The sequence below is a fragment of the Aythya marila genome (genome assembly GCF_965140915.1).
Source record: "Aythya marila genome assembly, chromosome: 2".
Taxonomy (NCBI): domain Eukaryota; kingdom Metazoa; phylum Chordata; class Aves; order Anseriformes; family Anatidae; genus Aythya; species Aythya marila.
Genome location: NC_139043.1, coordinates 154,224,942 through 154,245,300, shown reverse-complemented (window position 1 = coordinate 154,245,300; position 20,359 = coordinate 154,224,942). Strand labels below are relative to the sequence as shown.

At 37.4% G+C, this 20,359-nt stretch overlaps 1 protein-coding gene across 3 annotated transcripts in view; it reads left to right on the top strand.

The window, feature by feature from the left end:
- TSNARE1 (t-SNARE domain containing 1) overlaps positions 1 to 15,680 on the top strand; it is a 452,412-nt gene extending 436,732 nt beyond the window's left edge. For all 3 annotated transcript variants that reach the window (XM_082752775.1, XM_082752776.1, XM_082752777.1), the window contains one exon: positions 14,168 to 15,680. The gene's annotated coding sequence lies outside the window, so the exon portion shown is untranslated. The remainder of the gene's footprint in view (positions 1 to 14,167) is intronic.
- The last annotated feature ends 4,679 nt before the right edge of the window (positions 15,681 to 20,359 follow it).

The window sequence follows — 20,359 nt, the reverse complement described above, 5'->3', positions numbered from 1 at the left end:
TGTCACCATTTCCTTTTATCTTGAGAATGCAATGATTTTTCCTGCTATGATCAAAGTCTAATCTCAGTCAAAGTAATGAAATATAAAACAAAACTTTTCCTTTCTGAAGATGCAAAACTGTGACCAGCTCCACTGGTGGTTCATAAGACCTTGATCAGCTTTTTAGCAGAGGAGGTGCTGGGTTTCCTCTTACCTGGTATTACTTCTGAACAATTCGCTTAGATTCTCTCTGTAGCCACTGGAGGGGGATAGGCACTTTAGGGTATAGTATTTCTCTTCCCCAAATAGGCTTCTGAAATGGGTCAGTTGAATCATGCTCTAAAATCATGCCTACTTCTATTCATTGACTACAAAGAGGGATGAATGAAATCAGCTGTTAGGCTTTTAAAAATACCCTGTTGTGCTGAAATCAAGGGCAAAGTGGAGGAAGGCAGAATTTAGTAGTTGCATGTGTTCTTACATGAGTAGTACTCCTTTCAGAAAGCGGTGGTGCAAGTCTGATGGAGAGTCATTAATGTTTGAGAGAGAAACACTAGATGAGTCAGCACAACAAATAAACAAAATAAAAATCTAACAAAATAAGATAGCTCCAATAAAAGCAACAACAAAACCAGAAAACTTATGAATGTTGGGCAAAGTCTATTTTTAATGTACGAACTGATGATGATATAAGGATATCATTTGATAATGTGTCTAGTGTGACCTACAGGTCGCATTAAAAGATTTGTGAACAGACAGCCATGAGTTGTCCTAATTTGCAAACAGTTTGGAAAATAAAATGAAAAATAAAATGAAAAAGAAACAGGAACATCTTAATACATTTGCATTTATTGCTTCCAAGAGTTAAAATTCAGTAGGAAACAATGTGAAAGTTGTGCTTTGTTAGAAGCATTTTAAAACAGTGAACAATTGCAGAGAACGATAAATAATAATGAAAAAAATCTTTGTTAATTATAATTTGCTTCCTAAAGAATTCAGATTAAATATTAAAATAACAAGAGAGTTGCTCATTAAAGGAGTTATTGCTCTGATAATACATTTACAAGATGTTCTTTTTTATGGTATAGTGATGAACATCAGAAGTTGGAACAACTAGTAAAAACCACTGATTAGATAAATATTAAATACATCTTGTGGATTTACAGATTTTATAGAAGAAGATAATACACACTGTATTTTATCAGAAGCACATTCAGCCTACCCTACATGTTGTGTAATGCAGTCCCACAGCAAGGATATATGAGCTGCAGTAGATATGGAACCCTGGGTAATACAGTCCCAGTAATGTTAGCAGAGCAAATTGTATGGAGTGCCATGTTGGATAACACTGCGGGTGATTCCAAATCTCCTTCATTCAGTACAGAGATGGGAAGGGGTGACTGGCTTCGTGCACCATTTTTTCTCAGACACCAAACCATGAACATCTTATATCCCTGACATTTGCTCCAGAGGAGAAAATGGCAGGCAACCAAACAAAATTTGGAAACCATTACAATGTGTTTCAACTGTAATGTAAATGGAACCATATCGCTTTGAACCTGTGGTTCAAAATCTATATAGCTGCTAGTCTTATTTTGGCAATGCAATGTCTGCCATTAAATGTGCACTCTTGCCATATCAAGACCTGTCTGAAAACTAGATATACCAATGGCTTATTTTCAAATAAACCTCTCTTTTCTGACAATATTTTCCAGGTTCCCTTTGCAACATGCTTCAGCACTGATTTTCTCCTCTAAGGTCTTCTAGCCACTTTTTGATACAGCCTAAGCTTGTTGAGATTGAAATACACACTATGAGCATGGCCCTGGAGGGGTAATATGAAGCAGAAGAAATACTTTAAGAACTTTCATCCTGCTCCTAAACTTCTGCAACTATTACTTGGGCCAGAACACACTGAAATCATCAGTGGCATTTCTGCTCAAAGCCCCATGAAGGACAACCCCTCACATAGCAACTCTCCTGTGAAGAGGTTTGTGATCCGTCAGTCTGAATACAAGGGTTTGGAAAACAACAGAAGTTCTTTCTAGCGAAGAAACGAGGCCTCCAGCAGTTCAGAGCAGAAATGGAAGAGTTCAATAAGAATTCATCTTTTGAACTTTGTCTTTCTTTCCTGATTCTCTTTCCTTACATTTTCTTTCATTTTCACCCCTTTTCCCTGCTGCACTCTGTAGTATGCACCCATCTGCTAAAAAATAAAAAGGGCTCCCTGCGCTAGTGTCTATTGAAGTGCCATATGGCTGAGGTATTGCCTTAGGTGGTGAGCATCACAGAGTGCATCTCTGAGTGAACAGAGATTTCTACATTTGAGGTTTAATTAGGTAACTGCTTTTTAAGTGGCATCAGTTTTCCCTTAAACACTTACAATTTCTCAGTAAAGAAAAAAGACGATGAAACCGGTCTCCAATACAGCCTGACATGTATGTAGAAGGATGTTCCCATCCTTCTCGTAATGTTCCACGTCTCCTTCATCTTCACTGTTGGGACTAACAGGGAAAGTGGTCTCCTGAGCCTTCACCATCCCTCCCACCCTGATCTGCCCAGCTTTCCTGCTTCATTACTGCTGCTACAGACATGCTTGTAGTCTGGGTTACACAGCACCATCTGTTACAGAGGAGGAAGGAGTTGTTTATTTCAAGATGCAGCTGCAATATAGCATTAGTGAGGGAGGGAGATCTAGAGGAATTGTATGCTTTTAGATGTCTTAAAATGACAGACTTGTGTGCCATGCGGCAGAAATCTCGTACCTGCAAACAAACAGAAATGCAGTACAGGGAAGGCAGAAGAAAAAAACAATGAGATCTATGAGATCTAGCTGGGCAGGGGTTTGCTGTCACATTAATCCATTTCATAGAATAACTCAGTTGAGATAAAGTAACTAACTGCGTATGCTTGAAAATCAATTGAAATGAAAAATTAAAACTGCTTGCTTACACCATTGATGAAGCTGGAAATTTAGTATGAATTTAAGCAATAGCCATGTTGCAAAATACTCTAGCATCATTGCTGTTTATTAGATTTCCCCTAATTAGTGCTCTACTAGTGTAAGATTCATGGGGAATGAAAAGTTGTGCGTGTTCTTTCTCAGAGAAGGATTAACTTCACAGTGGCTGAAGAGTCCATGTGTTTCCATGGATTGTATCCCAAAACTTGTGAATCTTTGCAAGAAAGTGAGGCTTAACTTTATCCTGGGGTGATCTCATATCACTACAAAATAAATGGGAGGATGAAATAACATCAGGTGACTGCGACATTCGTGAGCCCAAAGGAGATATTTGCAATAGGCAGCCAACCACAGCCCCAGTGCCAGTCACATATGACTGTTGTACAAGCGCAAGTCACCAAGGATGTATCATTCTTAACCTTTGGCCATAAAGGACTTCTAAATAGAGACTTGGCCAAGTGCAATTTGAGATCATTCTAATCCCACCATCTGCTGCCAACTCCCAGTAAAGGATAGTGCAGAGAACTATTTGTTATTTCCTTTTTGTTTGTTTGTTTGTTTGTTTGTTTGTTATTTCTGTGCTTGTTTCCTTGTTTATTTCAAAGCCACTGTCATTCTTGTTAAAGGATGAATTTTGATATCTGAAGAGAGGGGAACTCCTCATGCTTGGTGCGTGTGAGGATGTGTAGGCTTCTGCTCAGCCATACTGAATACCCAGTGACATCTCTAAAACACACAGAGGGCAGTGCCAAAATTCATTGCTAATTATTAGTGTCTAAGGGGATCTCAGTTGTTCCAGATGGAGGAGGCTGCACAATAACTACCACAATTATTCTGTTTTTCAAATAATTCTGCAAACATAGAGTTAAAGATAAGTCAAAAGCCCTTTTCCATTCCATGGATTCATAGTAATTCCCTACAGTTTAATCATTTGTGTTTTGTCTAGATTCGCTTTTTGCTTTTGTGTTAAACATGTCAAAGACTTCCACCACTGTGATATCCAAGATCTGCTTAAAACCTTGAATGTATCCCCCTTTTTTCTTCCTCTGCCTTTTGTTTATCAGAGTTTAGCTGTAAAAAGGCTTATTTGATACCCTAAAGTTCTCTCTCTGCCTCCCAGAGCCCTTAAATACTTCATATCCCCTCTTTTGTTTGTTGGTTCCTTAGTACTAGATGCTATAAAGTAAAACCTTAATCATTTCCATTCATATAAATGGAACCAACGGCACAATGCAGAATATGTGATATACAAGCAGCTCTTCAGTGACTATTCATGATTATTTTCCCTCCCCAACAAACTTCTGTATCTTTTCAAAAGAAAATGAAGACACTTCTGGAAGCCTACGTGATCCCTTTAGTGATGTTGTTCACGATAGTGATAATAAAACAGAAAAGAGTCAAACAGATGAAGCACCCTGCTAAATCTAACCTGGCTGCTTTTTAGGACAAGGACTCCCACTCTTGCTGGTACAAAAGGGCTGTTCCACCCATTTCCTTCCTTCAGCAGCACACATAAGCAGACACCTAGGGAAGGGTAATAACAGATGATATATACAGCATATTCCCTCACATATACTCCAAGTCTCCAATTATTTTCTGCTTAGGGACTTCTGACACCATTGTTTATTCGGTAACTCAGAGGAAATCTTTCTTTTATTTCCCCCCTTTTTTCCCTTGAATCCATGGATTTTTAAATTATTTTTTAACTTCTGATGGGGATTTAAGGAGAACATGCATATAACCAGCGGGAGATGTTTTTGTGAGTATGAAGAACAATACAGGGAAAACAAAATGGAAGCTATATATGTATGTAGTAAATAGAGACTATATGAGATTGCTTTTAGACGGCTTCAGTATAATTTAGTATGAAAGGTAATAATTATGCTCTCCATATTGAGAATGGGAACACTTTGTGTGGTCACAAAACAAACAAAAACAAACAAAAACAAACAAACAAAAGAATCCAAACCTCAAACTTGTTAACAAACAAAGAACTCCTGAAAAAGAAAAATATGTATATATTAAAAACAAAACAAACAAAAAAATGGAACAGAACATGTTTCCAGGGCACATTTTTATGAAGGTAGGCTTTCTTCCCTATAGTAGTGGATTCAGCACTAGTATAACTGGTCACTGATGTTTTATTTATAAAGAAAATATACAAGGCAAATCAGTAAAACTTGCAAATAGAAGGAGATAATACAAAAATATGTAATTTAGGAGTAAAATATAACACACTATAGGATTAAATTCACTTTACTTTAGCCAAGTAAAATGGAACTGCCCCATTAAAGCTTACTTTCGGGCTAACACATTCTGTTGAATAGATTTAGCTAAAGGTGAACTGAAGAAAAAATATTTCACCAGCATAGAGCAGAACCATGATGGGAGAGGTCAAAGTGAATGTCATCTCAGTTTTTCTTGCTCTCATTTATGAACAAGCCACTGAGGAGCAAATTCCAGCACTATGAGGAGATATCCAAAAGGCATATCAGGGTTATCTATAAATATCAGAATGAACTCCCTGACATATATATGTTTTCCTGCCATAACCAATTGCTTTAGTATCCCTGGTGTCTCCTAAAACATCTGCTTTCATATGGGCTTTTTTATGTTAATGTGGTACTTATTGCTACTGCATAAATGAAGCAACCATGTGAAGTGTACTCCCATTTACTGCTTCAGCCCTAGCATCATATGCATGAATAATGCCAACATATGTACATAAAAACAGCATCATCCAAGAGTTAATAACAGCTAGTGTTCAGGTAGTTGCAGAAAAACATTTTATTAACATCAATGGACTGAATTAGTTGTTGTACTGAAATATCTATCAGTGTATAAGATGCCACACAATGTACAGTCCTATTATGTTTTTCTTTCCTGACAGGTCAGCTTTACTCTCATTTTCTCTGTCTCTACCAAAAACATGTAATACTTCCACCAATTCCCTTTAAGGAACACCCAGAGCATACAGTTCTAACTCCCTGAGCTGAAACAGTTGGAGTTCAATGATAGCCATGCTGTGTATCTTCTGTGGGCTCTTTCAGGGATTATCAGCTCTATCTCCACTAACGTGTAAATAGTAATTTAAAGGCTTCTGTCACATTTTACAGCTCTGATTTACTTGTTTTATAGTTAAATGCTGCTGTAAGGAGAAAGTCTGGTATTTCCCATGACTCTTGCCAGATTCTCGGGGATGGTGAAATAGTAATGATACAGTGAAAGTGTACTGAATGATTTGTATGCTAGGCAGCCTTGGCTACATACTCTACTGTTTAAGCATCTCTCTCTTTGAAATTGTCTTTTCCTGCAACCAGACATATTTTAATCTCAGTCAGCATTTTTCTTTCTGATAATCCAAACTGAAAGTCCAATGCCAGTCCAGTGCCAGCAATTCTACATGCCCCCAGAGGAACATAAGATTTGCCAATTGGTACAAGCTGATGACTCATCAGGTCTGCTATCTAGTCTCTATTAGTCTCCAGCACACAATGTCTTATCTGGCCAGTGTTTTATGTCTCTTATTTCTGCGTTATCCTGAGTGCTTCCAAGAATAATGCAGTTTATTCATAAAGTTCATTTTCTCTCTTCCTCCTCCACACAATAGGAGTTGCCAAATGAGAGTATGGGAGCTCTGTCTTTCTAGGGAAAGATTGGCAATGACTGCACAAAAGAGATGTGGGCTGTTCCAAGGCAAGTGAGACTCTAATCACTTGTCCATGCGGTTTGGGGAAGGGAGTTGCATACTGCCGGTCTCAAATGTTAGCTTGCACAACTAACACAAAGGGGCTAGGACAAAGGGGTTAAAGCATACTAAAAAAAAAAAAAAAAAAGAAATAGATTGTCTTGGAGTACTCTAAAGGTGAGGTAAGAGGGAGGAAATTAGGTCATGTAAGTGGTGGCCTCTATTTTTTTTTAAATAATGTCTTCAAATTGCCTCCATTACCATAGAAGTTTGGTTAAAGAGATGCACTGGGAGCACTGTCCTTGCTCATCTTTGCTAGAAGTTTTTTGCCTTACAACTATACCACTTGCCAAAGAATGAACAAAATAATCCATGTTTCTCTTCCAAGTGGCAATAGGAGGAATGTTGTTCATTTCTTACTCCTCTTAAGAACCAGAATTTCTTACTGTTAATCTAACAACACGTCCACTCCCAAAGCTGCTAAGCTGCCCCAAATTGTCTTTCAAAAATAAAGAGATAAATGAAAGGGAAAGGCTCTATCTTGTAGTTCGTCAAATTTAGTGCAGCTTAAAGTACAAAGAGAGCTCATAGATAGAGAGAGATACATGCTATTTTCTTGGACATTCAGTCCCATCTGTTTAATGTCACTTAGATTTAGATCACACATTGCTGGCAATTTTAACCTTGTTTTTCATGTCAACAAAATGAAGTGATAACCCTTCTGCCACTGATTAAACCACTTGAAGCCTCACTCCTCTGCATTTCAGTCTTAGACTCATAGAAACACAGAATATCCTGAGTTGGAAGGGACCCAAAAGGATCATTGAGTCCAGCTCCTGGCTTCACACAGGACCTCCTCAAAATCAAACCATATGCCTGAGAGTATTGTCCAAATGCTTCTTGAATTCTGTCAGGCTGAGTGCCATGACCATTTCCCAAGGGAACTTGTTCCAGAAGAAAGTGGTTCCAGATAAGGTTGTTTGGTTTGTTATTGTACAGTCATGAAGGACATCCCAAATGAGAGACCTTCTTTAAGGAGGATGACAGTGCTTCTACAAGGATAATACGGAGAAAAAACAAACAAGCATGTTTTGGAGGAAGCATCTTCTTTGAGTTGCGATCTTGAGAAGAAGCAAGACCTCATTTTTAACTGTTTTTGATTCCTTCTCTTGACAGATTGTTTTGGAGTAGGCTTGAAGGAGTTCTTCCTTTAAACTCACCTTGACTGGAGAGCAGGACCACCTGCTTATTTATACCTGGATGTCAGCTTTGGATGCCTCTGCCTATTTCCTACCTTTTATCTTCAAGTTATCTGAAAAAAACCTGTCTTGTTGGACCCTGAGCTGGAGCAAAACACAGAATAATCTATATATAAGATGGTGAAGCATCTGCAGTGAGGCCAGTGTTAATGATCAGTGGTCTAATGCAGGAAGTACAGAAAGAAAAAAGAAATAAATAATGGAGGAAGTGAGCCTCTATGGCCCAAAACACTGGCCAGAGAAAAAGCTAGTAAAATGTCAGTGAATCTTTGGTGAATTACATTAGTTCATACATTTGTGCTCCAGGTAGCTCCTGGGGACTTCTATCAGAATTTACTGGAAGTGCTTGTCAGAATGAAATTTTTACACCTCACACAACTTCAAAATAATTCATTCAGGGCTTATGTCAAATCTGTGGCTCAAATAATAAGAATTTACCAGAGGTTGAAATGCAACTGTATCTTGGAGTAAACATTGTCATGTTAAAGAACTATGTAATGACTTATCAATCATACACAACTCTGCTATGCACAGTGTGCCATGAGGGGAAAAGAAACAATATCTGTTTATCCAGATATAGGGGATTTTCACCATGTTTTAATCTGATAAAACAATGCTTCTGAGACTTGCTACTTACTTGCTATTTAGTCAGAGTTTGAGATGTCATTATCTGATGTTGCACATCGTCAACACCAAACAATACAAAAATCCTTGACATTTAAAGATTGGTTGCATGTTATTGCCACATCATCTTGCTACTTCCATAGCAATATGTATTTTTAAGAACTGGGGGAAAATTACTGCTTCTCCTTCCCATCTCATCTATTATGTGTCATGTCCCAAACCCTGGGCACTTCACCCTTCTGTGAAATGGATCTTCTCACAGTCCTCAAAATTCAGCAGCGCTGTTCCACAGCTTTGACTTCTAGGTGCAGAGTCGGACATGGTTACAGAATTTTTAATAGATTTGCATGGCCTTATTCAGTTCCATGTTTCTTAAAAACTTTGCCATATACTGCAACTCTGGTAAGGAATTTGCTTTGCTAAAACAAAACTTTACAGCTCAAAAGCGGCAATGCATGGGAGTCAATTCTTACTAGCCACAATTTTCTAGCATGGAACTGGAAAACTGTTTGGATGTCTTTCACTGTAGTGAGTGCTAGGGAGCTGGCTCATAGAGACATCTTTTTTGGACTCATCAAAACATAGGCACATCCCCAAAAGATGCCCATGCACCTGCATTAATATTTACCTGTTAAGCTTCTATATTACCAATGATCTCCATTTGCTAAATTAAAAAACAGTTTAAGCCAGGGCCAGAAGTCTTCTGAAGATCCAAAAGATTTCTATTTTGAAGCATATTTCTAAAATAAAGAGAAATTATTTCATTGTAGTTGGATGAAAAAGGGTTTCTGGGCCCCACTGATGCAGTTAAGAGAACGCATGGAAAAAATAAATGACTAAGTGAATATGAAGCAATATTCTATGAAATATATCATCACCCTGCTTTCTCATTTTTATTTTTATTTTTTCTGACAGAAGGCTCTTGGGTTATTAGGTCTGTCCTATTTTAAGAACCTGTTGTTAAAATTACAGTATAAGCAGAAATGGCCAGTGTGGCTGAATAGAACAGCAGCTTTTCTGCTGTGGGCATTGTGCACTAGAGAAATGTCTCTAGAAGATTTCTGCAGTGAAAAGTGGGTATCATTTACTTCCTTGGAAAATTTGTGGGAAGGACTGTTTAAAAAGGAATAATTTTAACCGATGGAAAAGCTTTACTGAAGGCAAAATCTCATCATTTTACAGTACTTTTGAACAAAGGCCCAGAAACAAGCTTAAGGCTGGGAGATTCACAATGTCAGTGATGAAGTTCTTGTCACAAGTCAGTGTAATGAAGTTCTTGGATTAATCTGGTGTCTGATTACCTTCAGCTTGAAAGATGCAGGATATGATGTTGTTTTTTTCTTTCTCTCTCTCTCTCTCTTTTTTTTCTTGGCATTTGTTTTGTGAGTTTTGTCTTTTTTTCTTTTTTTTTTTTTTTTCCTCCCTACCCTGAAAATGCGTTATTTAGCGACATTAATGTATATAATAATATAATTATATCAGGCCCAGGTTGAAACCTTCGTAGGAAGGTGATCAGAAAGGGAAGACATGAGTCCTCAGAAACCATTCCACACCATCACAGGTGGAAGGTCAATCAAGTTACAGCATGACCTGCAGAGGAATGTCTGGTATGGGGCTAAATTTGATACTGATGTCCAAAGCTGGTGATCTGGTGAATTCTGAACACATAAGAAAAATATATCAGTCATGTCTGGAAAATCTGAGAGTTTTCTCTACCTCTCAGAACTACTATGCTCTGTATGCATATCTCTATTCTCTGATACTACAGAGGCAGAGAAACAACCCTAGGTTTTCTATTTTCAGCATTCTTTTGAGGGATGTCAGAAACAGAAAACTTAGAACCTCATGTCACAAGATGGTATGTCCATTATCAGCCTTGCATATGAGTTTAGGTTCTTTATCACAAAAAAAGAAAAAATAATAATGTTGTGAATGGTCAACTGCTGTTGATAAGGGAGCGCAATTTATCTGGGTGAGTCCTCCCAACAGAAAAGTTCGTTGAGGTTAATGACTACAGAAAAAACCCTAATGCCTGTATAACTTTGCAAAAGTAATAAGTTATATTGCCAAAACTTATTTACACAGTGTGATAGGTATCATCACATTTTCTTAGAGCAAAGACAGATCTGACTTGATTCAAAACAACATCAGACAGGATTAAGTTTGTTTTTCATCCTGGAAAATGTATCTTCTCATGAGACTGGCTGTTTAATTCACAGGCAGAACAGGCTAGACTAAATAGATGAGTAGAGTCTACACAGTAAACTGCAGAGGTTCTTCTCTGAAGCCAAAGAGGGCCGTGGGATGGATCCATACCTCAGATTCCTACTGCAAATTAGAGCCACCACATGACTGGAGAGGTTCATCTGTCTGATTTTGTGGTTCACAGTAAAAAGGTCTGTAAGCCTGCATGGGAGAGTAGTCTTAGCAATCTGATGGCAGTAGAATATTTTTCCATTTGTCTTTCCTTTCATGCCCTTTCTCTTTATGAATGAAAGGAATCGGGTTAAATGTACCTGTTTCCTGTCATTGACAGTGAGTGTGATAGAAATGATTTGCTGAAATGTGGACAGGCAAAATCTCATCATCCAGGTTTCTACTTGTAAAGTTCCCAAAGATCTGCCCCAATATTATTTTTATGTTTGTAGTTTTATTTTATTTTAATTTTATTTTCTAGGGATTGTAATTTATTTCTGTTGTTAACACAAGACTGTGTAGTCTATGACTAGAACTGCTAGACTCAGCATTATAAGGCTTATTACTACCATAGCAACTAGTAAAAAAAAAAAAAAAAAAAAAAAAACAAGCAAAAACAAAACAAAACAAAACAAAAAACAAACAAACAAACAAAAAAAGACCTCCTTATTCAAAATCTGAAAGTAGGACAGAACTCAAACTCTCTTTTAACAAGTGAAAATATCTAATTTTTGTCTTTAACTATACCGAAAACATATATTCAGGTTGTTGGTTCATGGCTCAACGTATCTTGTAGCTAGTTTATTTCTGGAAAACCTCTTGTTATATTCAAGAGCAAAGTCTATAGATCGTCTATTTCTAATTATTTTGTGTTTAGTACTGTTGAATTTTTTCTCTGTCTGGAAATCAAGATTCATTATTCCCAGTAGCTTCAGAACCTGCCAAAAGTAATGGCTTGTGCGGACAGTGAAATTTGCTTTCATGTCAAAAATATGGTGCACTTCATCCCAGTCCTCAGAGACAAAACCTGTCCAAAGTCTAGAGGATTTGGTTAGACTTCATTCTTTCTCTTCCATACACAGGAATGTTTTTGCTCAGACATAAACTCCCTCAAGCCCCAAGCCCATACATTTATAAACATGTACACGTACATATACACATTCCTCATAAGGAGCCTTTAAAGACAGCATCTGTTAGTGATTGACTTGAATTTGTCATTTACAGTTGTTGACTGCTCGTCTTGAATGACTCCCCACTAAGTACAGTGCTAAGAAATCTTGACAACTATTTGATGGTTCTGTGATGTTAACACACGTGTTTCAGACAGATCATGGCCAGCAGGTCAAGGGAGGTGCTCCTTTGCCTCTATTCAGCATTGACAAGCCACATCAGGAGTGCTTGGCTCCCCAGAACAAAAGAGATGGAACTAAACTCTTCTGAGTGGTTTTCACAGATGGGGCAAGAGGCAATGGATACAAACTGAAATACAGAAAATTAGTTTAAAGATAAGAGAACAAATTGGTAAATTGAAATAGGTTTCCCACAGAGGTGTCCATCCTTGGAGCTATTCAGAATGCAACTGGACACAGCAGCTCTGATGACCTTGCTCTAGCTCACCCTGCACTGAGCTGGTGGTTAGACTAGATGATCTCTAGAGGTCTCTTGCCATCTCATCCATTTTGTGACTTCCATAGACAGTGACCATATTGTTTATTGGCAACTGTAGAAATGTTTCTTTCTTTTCAGGTAGCTTTCTTTTTTCTTCAGTTTACCTTCAGCCTTTCCTCTTTGTAGAAAGATGAGGAAATATTAAGAGTGAACATGATAGTCTAAATGGTTCCAAAGCAAATGGAAAACTATGTGATTATTACTGCCAATCTCCTTTCCAGAGCGTTTCAGCTCATCTGAGTAACTCTAGCAAATACATTTCTGATATTAGAAGAAGTTCTACTACTGAACTTATACAACTTTATGTGTCCACAGTGTATGCTTCTGCATCTAAGAGAGTCATTCTGAAGATCCCTTTGTAGTTAGTGCAAATCAATAACAACGAGTGAAATCTAGATCATTGTGAAGGTGGTGTCTTTATTCAAATGAAATGACACCCTAAAAATCCACTATCTGTATTGATTAGATCTGTAATTATTGTAATAGGAGCCTGGAGCCTAGGAGCACAGGAGACATTAGATTCAGGTGGAGACACACAACTTAAATTAGCTGAGATGAACTGAGATGAATGTCATGTGCAGAAGAATACCCTATCTCATTAAGGAGCATTTCTTTTAGTTCTTTGCAGTGTTTATGTGAATGCAAGACACTATCTTCTATGCTTTTTATTGAGTGCACCATAGCACAATGGTGTTTGATTTCACAATATTATCTAAATAATATCTTATTATGAACAATTCTACTAATTGGCGTAAATAACAATATGTGCTTATCTTTTCATTTTGACATTGTTCTTGATTTAGAGTAAAGTGTAATTAAAGAGCAATTCTAAGGTTTTCAGCAGTAGTCAACAACAACAGAGTTGTTCTTTGTTATGGTTTTACTGATAGCAACAGAAAAAAAATCCATTTCTTTCCTTTTCCTTGATACCAAGTAGGACTAGATTTTATAGCATAGCATATACACAAAGAAAGAAGTACATGTAGAAAAAATGCAACCACTACAAAAGTCTGTTTGTATTTTTCATGGTGATGTTTACAACAAACAGCCTGAGCTGTTTCACAGTAAGTGCAAAAATACACTTTGTTTAACCTCTAACCTTTCTTTATAGTGCAGATGTCTTATCTTTGAAGTCATCCTAAGAGGCTTCTCTTATAGCTATCAGACAGAAATGTGAACTTTTATAAATATATATATATATATATATTTAAAAATCATAATTTTGATTACATCTTTATTTTCATTAACTATTTATATTAGGCAGTATAAGCATTTATCTTGTAGAGATCTACATATGATATGGTGAGAGTCCTTCCTATCAAGTGAAAGTGTCTATTGGCTTCATTGGGTGGAGAAATGGAAAAGAGATGAATATTTCTAAGATATATTCTCCTCTGCAAAGTATACCAATGTTACACTCCAGCTTCTTAGTGCACTTTTCAGGAAAAAAGTATTTTTAAAATCTAATCTCTTTTACTAACCTCTAGGTATGGGAACTGCTGGCATTGAAGAGAACGCAAAATCCACTCATTTCTTTGCCACATTAGATTATACTACATGTTTTCTATATAAATTTGATCTGTCTCTACTCTCATTATCTCCACCCCTTCCACATCCACAATTATTTTATACTGGAATCAGTGGAAATACACTTTTCTGAGTTATGTCTACTTCATTGTTGCCTGCATTTTGGCACCATCTTGAGTAGCCATCTTTCCATCAGAAATAACATTATATCAGCAAATCTCTGGGAATCCCATGAATGCTTAACCATTATTCTTGCTTTTGCAGAGCCGGTGAGCACCCCATGAAGTGGAATGGATTCTCAAGGCATTTCACATTCAGGCCCTATATCAATGTCTGCTTTACTGATCACAGTGTATTCAAACTGCTATAACCAACAAATACTGTAATTGTATGAAAGAAAAGCTAAGTTTTATACCATGTGTTAATATAATTGCAGATAACTTTTTTTCCCTTCTTTGAAGATATGTTTTACCTAGTGTTATGAATTTTAATTGTGTCCCCTGTGTATCTGGGGAATGTTATTTCTTTGCCTCCAGATCTGGTATCCTGTGTGTTGTGAGATACGTAGCTGTGAATTCATCTGTATTGTTTGTGTTTTTAACAGTTCTGCTCATTTAAAACCATGAAAGTCAATGTCTTTTGTTTGATTCTTTTGTGTGTGTGTGTGGTTGTTTTTGTACATTTTAAATATAATCCAGCTCAGATTCTCATTCTATACACTGCTGCTTTATAATTTGCTCTGCAGATCTGAGCTAAATATTTTCACAATTACATGTGTCATTTACATTTACAAACAAATTAATGAGATACTTACTTGATACCATTGTATGCATAGAACAACACATTTGTCATGAGAAACACTAGTGCAAGAGCAGGACAGGTAAACATTAAGACATATTGTTATCCTTTTTTTTAAAAAAAAAAAAGAAAAAAAAAGAAAAGATCTACAATCTGTTAAAAAAAAAAAAAAGCAAGGCATCTCATGAAAAATGTCAAATTTTGTATTTGATTTAATTTCATAGGTTTCAATGGATCCAGCATTTGGGATTTTGTTCTATTTTTGCTCACAATAATTTCTGCTGAAACATGATTGAATATGCAATTTAAATTCATCTTTAAATGTGTCATGTACTGTAAATGCAGTTTTCCTCCAGCAAATAAAGCATTTCAGAAATGGTTTTAATTAAAACGTCGTAGGAAGTATTGAAGAGAATTTCACAAAATGATGTGTTTTTTTATTCTTCATGAAAAGTTACATCTTTTAACAACACAGTGTCTCACCAGAAAATAAATAAATATATGAAATCAGGTACCTCGATATGATATGTGGTGTTGGTTACTGTGAAGGTTTAGAAAAGAGTAATAAATATTAAACTAGATTCTTACCTGCACTGATTTCGATTACATGCTTCCTTTCCAAAAAGCTGATGTAGTCTTTTGTCAGTAAAGGTTGAGCACAGAAAATGCTCAGAGAAATCTTGCAGTTGCTTAAGCTCATTCAGGGTCAAAAGTGTAAAACTTTTAAATCAGTGCAGTTAGGCTTGGAAGGAAAACACAAGCCAGAGGGGTTTTTTTTGTTTGTTTGTTTTGTTTTTCATTGTGTATTTTTTGTTTGTTTGTTTCTTTTATCTAGATTTAACTGGCAAAGTCTACATATCTGGATCATTACATGTAACATTCAACAGCAGCTATTAAGAAAAGCTAATTAATAGGATGATACTATTTTTTTTCCCCCAAAAAAAGATGAGAATTGGTGTGAAATTACAAAAGATGATGCCTCCTTCCTTACCTTTCTACAGATATTTTACTTCTGAAATAGAGCTCCCTGTTTATTTCCAGTACAAATTGCAGGCTGCCTCTATCAGCAAAATTGGCAAATTCTCTAGTGATGAAAATGATTTTCATCTAGTCAGTAAGAGCTGAAACGAACCCAGCTCATAGCTGATTGCAAGCAAATATTTTGAGAGCCTCGAGTTGCATTTGAACAAGGGATTCGAAATGAACAATCCCTGCCTATTCGCTAATCCCATTCATTAGAAACTCAGTGATTACCTCATTAGTATGATGCAGTGCAGAGACAGACTGATGGAGCTTACAATGAGCCAGCTTACACAGCTGATGGATTTGGCACCAATGACCCAGGTGAAGTATTTATCTGCTGAAACTGTAGACACTGCCTGCCTTAGAGCAAGCATGAAGTCTCTGTGAGACAACACAGACATTCCTTCTCCATTGTGTATTATGGACCTTCTGATAATGACAAATGCTATTTTTAAAGAAATATATTCCATTAGGTTGCTATAAAACAATATGTTCCTGCAGAAGATATGTTTTCTATTCCACATCCACTTCTTGGGCACATTTGCTTTCTCTGTCCTCATAGCAAATATATACAACAGGCCATTAAACAGCTTTTTATGCTACTGATGCTTCTGTCCCTTTAGATGAGAACACTGAGTATACACACTGGCATAATTTTATTCTTCCTTACAATAGCACACACACACACAGACACACTAAACTAAGAACCCCCCCGGCAGCACGAACTTCAATTTGAGCAGATTCCCCGAGCCACCATGGTCAATCTGAAAATGGGGTGTGACAGCGGACAATTCCAATTAACATTTTTTTGTGGACATTACTGATAAGCTAGTGCATGCTGGCAACAGAGCAATAACAATTAAAAAGATCTTGACAAAATAAATTAAAAACAGGCATATCGGAACCGTAGTGAGCTGAGCACACAATTCGATTAAGTTGTCAGGTCCTCTTACTCAGGAGAGGAATAGGAAGTAGTTTTTGTCCCTACTACCTTAAGGGCAAGTGTGAACATGATAAAACAAACTTATCTGTCATGTCAGTTACTGTCACCTAATCAAACAATTCAGAAGGCAATAAAATTTCTCAGATCTGAGGTCTTTGTAAAAGGGCTGAAACAGTTATACCTACCATCTATTGCTCAACAATTTTTTGACCTTCTGGTCACTTTCACAGTACCTATTAAAGCTTTTAAGAAATACATAAACCTACTGTGCTGGGAAGATGGCTGCTTAAGCTAACTAGGAGTAAGTCCTGAGGAACATTATATGTCTTAATCCCCATGAGGTAGGACATAAAAAACATTCTACTAATTCACATCAAGGGTCTGTATCACCTGGTATTTAGTCTCCAACACTGGCCATAAATAAGTATCTAAGGGATAGAAAAATGACCTATGAACCTTAATTCCTAATAGTCTGCCAGTCTCTCTTCTTAGTTTTTCCATTATGTGGATTTCCTGATGTTAATGTAGCTTATAAAGGAGGAAGGAATTTCACAGATTTATTACTTACTGTGAAAACAAACACACAAACAAAACTACTGTTTGTTTGTTTGGTTGTTTTTTTTTCAGTTTGAACTTGGCTCCTGCTGCTGTCATTTACTGTCCCTTTTTTCCTTCTATCAAAATAGGTGGTTAACAATCTGTCTTAATACGCTCTTTCCATCCCATCATGATTTTGCAGACCTCTGTTACACACTCCCTTATATATCTCTTTTCTGATGTGAATAGTCTCAGCTGACTTGGCCTTTCCTCTTTTACTTGGGTAACTTGCTTTGTCTGTATGACTTACTCTTTCAGTCAGCTGTAGAGGGATCCTCCACAGTAGCTTTAAATTATATGCCTGATTTTTAGACAGCTACATCTAGCTGAAAGGAGTTCAGTCTATTATCTGAGCTATTTTATGCTAGTAAAGCATCTATTATCTCCTGTACATGGTGTGTTTTGATCCAAAGTCAATTGAAGTTATTGGAAGTATCAGATGCTCTCTATTTTGCTTTAGTTCTGATAATTTCTTAGGTGAGTGCCAGGGAGAGAGGAATGGAAATGGCAATGATTGGCATATTTCTCTACTTGAGCATTTCATGCCTCTAAGAACATATAGACTGGAAATGAAGAACGATAGGGCAGGTCAACAGATCACTCCCTAACAACTTATTAATCTACAGTTCTTTTGGTTTAAGGGGCCCTGAGACACTGAAAATAGCTTCGTTTCATCCATTTAGTATAAGTGTATTAACCCACATAATTAGGTGCAGCCTCTTCCAAAGCAGCAGCCCAGAGCATATTAATGATCCTTCACATTGGGTCTGAACCATGTTTCTCATGCTTTCATTCATTACGGGCTTCCACGCTGTGGAGCTGAGTTGAACCTAATTAGACCACAAAGAAATATGGTTATAATTGGTCTGGAGCAGCTTAGTAAGAAATAATAAGGTAGTTTAATTGGCTTCTTCTTTGTATTACTGATTCTAGAATTTATCATTTGCTGTGGACAGTGGACCAACTACACTTTACCTTGCCGTGGAAAGAAGATGAATAAAATATATGCTGAATGGTAATATGCTTGATGACTGCACACAGAAATGTCAGAAACTAATAAATTTCACAATAAAAATCAGGGATTCCTGATCCTTGGATGCTGTTGACAACTGAGATGTGTTTTAAGAGTATCAGATGCCATTTAGGAAAGAAGCTAAGTCATTGTTGTTTTTGTAACCTTTCTTCCAGTCAACTATAGTTATGGTTAATGTCCAAATCCCTGCTTATCATAGCTATAGGCACATGCATAAAAGTGAATAAAGGCCTATCATCAAGGTGATCTTCTTAGGATTTTTGTTGATATATGGCGTGACCTTGTAGGAAGTGTGTAGGAAATTGAATATTTAAAAGATTTACTAATTTTAATACAGATTCTTCTTTCTTTCTTTGCCAATGAACATGTAGGGAAACAGAAGACAATACAGAACAAAAACAGAAGATGAAAAGGCAGACGTTCCTGATATGCTAGCCATCCTTATGCTCTTTTTATGGAGTGGAAAAAAAAATAAATCCAAACTGAATCAAAGGCCTGTTGGAGTAAAGGGCTGATCTGATGATATTAAGTTCCAGGTTCCTGCCCTGTCTGGACTCTGAAAGGTCCTCACCTCACTGTAACCCTCTACACCAGCCTTCTGCTGGTTTCCTTTCAGCTGTGTTGCTGCTTGAAATCAGCTGAATCTGGTTAATTGGCTATTCTGAAAGGCAAGGTGTAAGTGCTGAAGAACATGCATTTCCAGCTTTTTGGCTAACTCAACAGGATTATTAAAATCTACATTTGAAGGCCTTGTAGACCCTGGAAGGGAAAACAACTTTTTCCACTGAAGGTTTTTATAGGATTAAAATAGTTTAATGGAGCTCAGGTGTATGAGAGATTGCTACCAGCACCTTAATGCCATTCAAGTGTTGGAGTTCCTCTCACCTTGCTTGTCTAAGTGTTAAAAACAATTTTCTGTCCAAGCACCTCCAGTGAGTCTCTACCAATTCCCTGAGGAAATTACTCCACGCCCCAATTGAAATCACTTTTGAAAATGTTTTGCTTGAATTTTCAATATTCTTATTACAGCTTCTGCCTGGCTGCTTTGCTCCCTTTGACAACCTAAAGTGATCTCCCCCCCCTCAGGAATAACACCAGTACAGTAGGCTACACTGAATGATCTCTGTGCTGGGTCTTTTTTTTTTTTTTTTTTTTTTTTCAGAGAAAAAAGTCACAAACTTCCTGACAGGCAAGGGTCAAAAGTCTTGCCCAAGAGAGGACCTGAGGGAAACCTTTTTGGATAGTGCATGCATAAAACCCTCAAAAGTTATCTCCAGAGCAACTGATTTGGCACTGTACGAGGAAATAAATGGGAGGTGTGCTTGAGAGAGTGCCTTACAGACCATGCAGAGTGCAAATGTGATTGTGTAGCTGCGCAGGCTGCTTTCATGCTGTTTGTAGTAATATCACAGCAGGACATTAAACCTGAAGGAGAAAGGAGGAACACGCAGAGACAAGCTGGAGAGCTTGGGGGACTCTGCCTGGTGCAGCTGATGGACGCTGGAGATAATGTTTGGTTGTGAGATGGCGCAGGGTGTTTGCTGAGAAAAGGAACCCAGGAAAAAGCAGGCATGATTACTGCAATCATCTGTCTAGCTGTGGTACTAACTCCCTACTAGCCATCTTGCTGTCATGCTAGATAAAAGAAATAACAAAAAAACAGAACCCTATGGAGTATGTTGACATACTGGGACAGCTTTTGTAATGCATGGCAAACGGGCAGTTAGCAGAATGCAAAAGCATGAAGTGAAGACCGACACTTTTGACAGCAGCAGGTAGGAAAACATCAGACATCTGTGATTACACCATCCTTCGCCTTTTCTTTCCATGCTTTATGTCTCCACTGGGGTGTTTCTGACACGATCAACAGCAATGCTAAGTGCTGGAAAGCATGTGCCAGGATCCTCTAGTTCTTCACATACAGAGCACAGACTCAGCAATTCTTCAACTTACAGGATGGTTTAAGAGCTCATTCGCTTCACAGGTAAGTTGGATTCACTGCAGAGCCCAGATTTGCCTCATCTTACTTTAAGGGTCTAAATGAGGAGCACAGCCACTTTCA